Source organism: Charadrius vociferus, unplaced genomic scaffold (genome assembly GCF_000708025.1).
Source record: "Charadrius vociferus isolate BGI_N301 unplaced genomic scaffold, ASM70802v2 scaffold91, whole genome shotgun sequence".
NCBI lineage: Eukaryota > Metazoa > Chordata > Aves > Charadriiformes > Charadriidae > Charadrius > Charadrius vociferus.
The window spans coordinates 41,762-47,392 of NW_009646733.1; positions in this window are offsets into that span (position 1 = coordinate 41,762).

The following is a 5,631-nucleotide window of genomic DNA, read 5'->3' on the forward strand; positions in this document are numbered from 1 at the left end:
TGCTCAAAGAAATTATACCAAGATTTGGGGTGCTGAAAGGAATGTCATCAGATAGGGATCCACACTTCGTGGCAGATGTGATGCACCAGCTAAGTAAAATCCTAGGTATCAAGTGTGATTACCATACGTCATGGAGGCCTCAGTCAAGCGGACAGGTAGAAAGGATAAGTCAGACACTAAAAAGGCAAGTCGGTAAAATATGTCAAGAAACAAATGGCCGCAAGCCCTTCCATTAGCCCTCTTGAGGGTCAGCATACAACCGAGATTGAAGAATAAGATCAGTCCCTATAAAATACTGTTTGGGAAACCATATCAGATCCCTATTATTCCGGGGGAGATGGATGTTAGGGTGTGGTGCGCCAGTGCATTTCCTCGAAGGAGGGGCATTCCACTGGCTGAGTGGGAGACTTGAGGTACACATAACCCAGCAACTGGGCACCATTCTGTGACCATCTGCACAGGTCAAGGGTACTACCTGACCCTCAAGGCAGAATGATGGGCAATTGTCAGAGAGCAAAGGCTGCAGCTCTGGCTTAGAAGTTATAAAAAATAACTTCTAAAAGCTCTGCTTCCCTCCCCACTGCTCCTCCCTCCTCTGCCCTTCCCCAGATCCAGTAAGGCCCACCACAACCAGTTACATCACTTGAGAGTTTTAGCAGAAGCTAGCAAAGCCTAGGTCGTGATCCAGAATGAGTCACAGAGCACAGGAGACCATGCAACTTCCTTCTGATACCATCAACCATGTCTTACATGGGCTAAAAGTAAAGATAGGCCAAAATTGCAGAGCCATGTCTTGCCTCAACACGAAAATTAGCAAAGCTCAGTGCTAAACTCAGCACTGCTAAATACGTGACAAAAATCACCTGAGCAGGTAGAAACCAAAAAGCACAGAAAGGCAAGTCTTGGGTGTACAAACAAGGAAGAGGCCAGGAGGCCTCATCCTGGGCTGTGCTGGGGTGGAGAATGGCAGTAGCAGATGCCAAGCAGCCATCCAGCTGTACAGAGAAGGCCAGAGCTGGGCTCTCATCTTGCTTGGCTGTGGGCTTTGGAGTATTTCCACACCCAGAGGATTTGCAGAAGACTGCTTTCTGCACCATATGCACCCATCTGAGACAACAGGAACTGACTGCTGCAAACAGGAAGGATGCTGCATGTTTTACAGGGAAAGGCTGGAAAGCTGCAGCCTGCTTCCCACTGTGCAATGCGTGAGCACCCACAAAGCAAGGTCCAAAGGGTGCTTGGCACTAGGGCTAAAAAAAGGGGTGGTTGTGCTGGTTTTGTCTGGGATAGAGTTAATTTTCTTCATAGTAGCTGGTATGGGGCTATGGTTTGGATTTGTGCTGGAAACAGTGCTGATAATTCAGGGATGTTTTCATTATTGCTGAGCAGTGCTTACACAGCATTCAAGGCCTTTTCTACTCCTCACACCACCCTGCCAGCAAGTAGGCTGAGAGTGCACAAGAAGCTGAGATGGGACATGGCCAGGAGGGCTGACCCAAACTAGCCAAAGGGGTATTGGATACTATGTGACATCATGCTCCATATATAGCTGGGAAAGCTGACTGGGGGGAGGCAGGAATCACGACTTAGGAGCAGGCTGGGCATTTCAGGTTCCGGTTGGTGAGCAGTTAAATTGTGTATTAATTGTTTTTGTACATTCCTCTATCACAGTATTATTGTTGTTGTTTTGCTCTTCCTTTGTTGTTCTGTTAAACTATCTTAATCCCAACCCACGAGTTCCGCTTTTTTCTTCCAATTCTCCTCCCCATCTCAGCTTAGAGGAAGGAGTAAGAGAGCAACCACATGGTTCTTTGTTACCCACTGGGGCTAAACCATGACACATTATTATTATTTTAGTTATTGTTATTTTCATTATTATTTTATTCCAATTTTAAACTGTTTTTATCTCAACCCACAAGTTTTCTCACTTTTATCCTTCCGATTCTCTTCCCCCCCTCATCCCGCTGAGCGGGAGTGAGCAAGCAGCTGTGTGGTGCTTAGTTGCTGGCTGGGGTTAAACCACAACACGCATACATCCGATATGGAAAGGATTTGGCTTTGACACTTTAGGTAAGTGAGGAATTCAAAGTTCTTCCTAATCCCTGGGACACTATGCCCCTACAAAACCTTTGCACATGAGGATACAGAACTCCCACATAGCTCTTAACAGGTAACAGCAGAATCGTATACAAATAGGAGCTCAGAGGGACACCAGCAATGTTCGGAGGCCTAAAGTTAGCACCCAGCAGATGATCCTCTGCTCCATTCTTGGGAGCAACGAGAACCGAACAAGGATCCAGCTGTCCCAACACTCCCATGAAGAGGGTCTTTGAATGCCCGACCTACTTGCAACAGATATGGTAGGGTAAAGAGGGGATTCCTCACATAACTCCAGTGCCAGTACTCATGAGGAACCCAGGGCCCCATCTCTGAACGGGGAGCAGCATTTCCTTGGGGTTTCCAGTGGAAAAATGACCTACTCCTAGATAAGTTGTTAAGACCAAGAAGCAATGGCAGCCCACACATACTAAGAGCAGGCTGAAAGACATTAAGCTGACCACTTTCTGTTGGAGATATAACCCCCACTTTGCCAGCAGAGCATCACATCCCATTCTTGACAGAGGCAAGTCTATCCAAGGGTCTACAAGCTCTACTGGCTTCCAGATTACTACCAGCTGCACTAAACTGAACTAACCATAGTTAATTCAGCCTGAATATAAGCTCACAGATATCACCTGGGTTAGACGATATCCAAATCAGAGAAGAGAGGTTCATGCTATGACCAAGTAATAGGAAAAGCTGCTGCATTACACATATACAGGAGATTTGCTGTCCCTGGAGGTATCAAGCTATTTGGTTGGGGGGGGGGAGTAGATCCAACATGGTGAGCCTTGTGTTAAAATGCCTCTTGTCAAAAGGCAGGGGAGCCCTGAGAGGATGCTGTGAGCTTGGTGGATTGGGATCTGCAAGCAGCTCCAGCAGAACAGAGGACAAACCTTTTTTCTGGTCTTAGCCACATAATACGTCTCTTTTCCATCACTAAGGGAGATGTAAGATCCCAGCATGGAGCAGGTATTAGTTATTGCCACAACTCAGCTGAGCAAAGGGGCTGCTCTACTGCTGCCCTATCATGTGGTTGGGAGTTTGCAATGCACAGCAAAGTGCTGAAAGGCTGAGAGTTGGGGTTGTTCAGCCTGGAGAAGAGAAGGCTCTGGAGAGACCTTATTGCGGCCTTCCAGTATCTGAAGGGGGCCTACAGGAGATCTGGGGAAGGACTTTTTAGTAGGGCATGTAATGATAGGACAAGAGGGAATGGCTTTAAACTGAAAGAGGGTAGGTTTAGATTTCATATTAGGACGAAATTTTTCACTTTGAGGGTGGTAAGGCACTGGAACAGGTTGCCCAGATAAGTTCTGAAGGCCCCATCCCTGGAGGTGTTCAAGGCCAGGATGGATGGGGCTTTTAGCAACCTGGTTTAGTGGGAGGTTTCCTTGCCCATGGCAGGGGGCTTGGAACTCTATGATCTTCAAGGTCCCTTCCAACCTAAACCATTCTATGACATGAGCAAAGGACTTCATCCTTCTTTCCTTTTAACTTCCCAGGTAAATCTACCCCTCCCTCCCTCTGAGTACCACTTCAGCATCAGGCTGAAGAATGATATGGCCTGAGGCCCAGTCTCCAACTGTCTCTGGGCTGTCCCCAAACTTCCCTGGCAGACACTCCAGAGGAAGAGCCACGCAGCTCAGGCAGCCGCACGTCCTAAGCGGCAGCTTCCCCATGTAACCTCTCCTGGCCAAATCATACCTGAGCTCTGGGGTGAGAAGGGCTCTGTCTGCCCACCCTCCCAGAGGCACAGTGCTGATGAGGGCTCTCTTCCCCATGAGAGCACACCATGCAGGCGGGGCAGGCACTGCTGGATCCCAGGCAGGCATGCAAGCATCCAGGCACAGGGACAGGGTGGGAAACCCATAGCTGTCTCAGCCTGCTCCAGACTAGTTACCTCAGAGCAGTGAAGGCCTGACCTTCACATTTCTTGACAAGGGCAATACAAAGATTACCAGTCCTCCTGAAACACTTCACTGTCACTCGAAGCTTCATACACCATGGCCAAGGGCCTCCTCAAGCTTCAAAATCCTGGGGAAATTCAGGCAGAGCTCAACTGGTTCTGATAGAAAGCAGGATCATGCCTTCACCACACTGACAGCAAGGTGGGAGGCAGGCACATCCAGCAAGCCTGGGCTGTGGGACCATCTTACCTGGGTGACACCTACTCTGCAGAGCTGTCCCTACGGGTCAAGGGGAGGAGAGGACAGGGTTCCCCAGCGTCTTCACACAGCCTCGGTGAAGGATGAGAAAGCAGTTCAATGGTTGAATAGGTGCTAACCTTGGTATAGGGCTGAAGCAGTTGGGAAAGGCAGCTCTCAGCAACCATAGCATGGTCTTGGGGTTGCTTGTTCCAGCTGTGTTGGGTCACCTGGAAAGACAAGCACACAGATACACGTTCAGTTCAGCTGGGAAATACCCTGCCCACACAAGACGACCTTCCAAATGCTGGATAGGCAGCAATTGTTCGTTCAAGCCAAGTGAGTTTGTGGCATATGGACAGAACCAAGGGACCCTGAACAACCCAGCACCTTGAAGATCCCGCCATGTCTTTTACCAGTGTTGAGGCAACTCCTCTGACTACAGCCCTCCCACCCTCCCTTCTGGGGTTCCAGTTATCACCCTGGTTTCCTGCATGACTTAAGGTGGGTGCTCGGTTCCCCAGAGAGGGCTGCTATGGTTGCTGCTATTGTCCCCCTTCCTCAGATTTCAGTGGGAAGTAAAGTCCTTTCTGCATCCTCAGCTTTGTTCTTCACCCACTGCAGCTATACATTGCTCCACCACACAGACTTTGCCAGTACTTGAGCAGGTGTCCTGGTTCCGGCAGGGATGGGGTTAATCTCCCCAGGAGCCGGCAGGGGGCAGGTATTCCATACCACGTGACCCATGCCCAAGCTATAAGAGGAGCTAGCCAGGGCGAGGAGAAGTTGCCACTCCGGGGTGGGCTGCAGCGGTTCGGGTCTGGTTGGTGCGCTTCACGGTGGTACTGTAATCGCGTTTTCGTCTTTTCCTTTTGCTGTTCTGTTAAATTGCACTCTTTTAACCCACGAGTTTGGCCCTGTCATTTTATTTTTTCCACGACTGTGGGAGTTGTGCGAGCGGCTGTGTGGTTCTTTGTTGCTGGCTGAGGCCAAACCACGACAGTTCTTTTTGGCGCCCAACGTGGGGCCTGAAGGGTTGCAATAACAAATTTCTTGTATCCATTTCCCATATTGGTTAGATAGTTGCTGGTTACAATGTTACTTCGTTTGTTTGCGTGGCTGTGCTTTGCAAATTCTTATATGCTCTATCTACTCCCCGTGATGCTGTTTGTTATCTCGGGGAGAGGGATCAGGGCTATAATTTTGCTGTCATGTGCAATTTCAGCTTATGATATGATAACATCACTATTGAAGTGGCTTTGTTGGGGTGTCTATGCAGTATTGCTGTCTTGTCCATACCTTGGTTATCATCTTTCAGAAGTTATTAATAATATCACCCAATCTATGGGAGAAACAGGGGGAGATACTTTCCCCAGCTCTTTTGCCT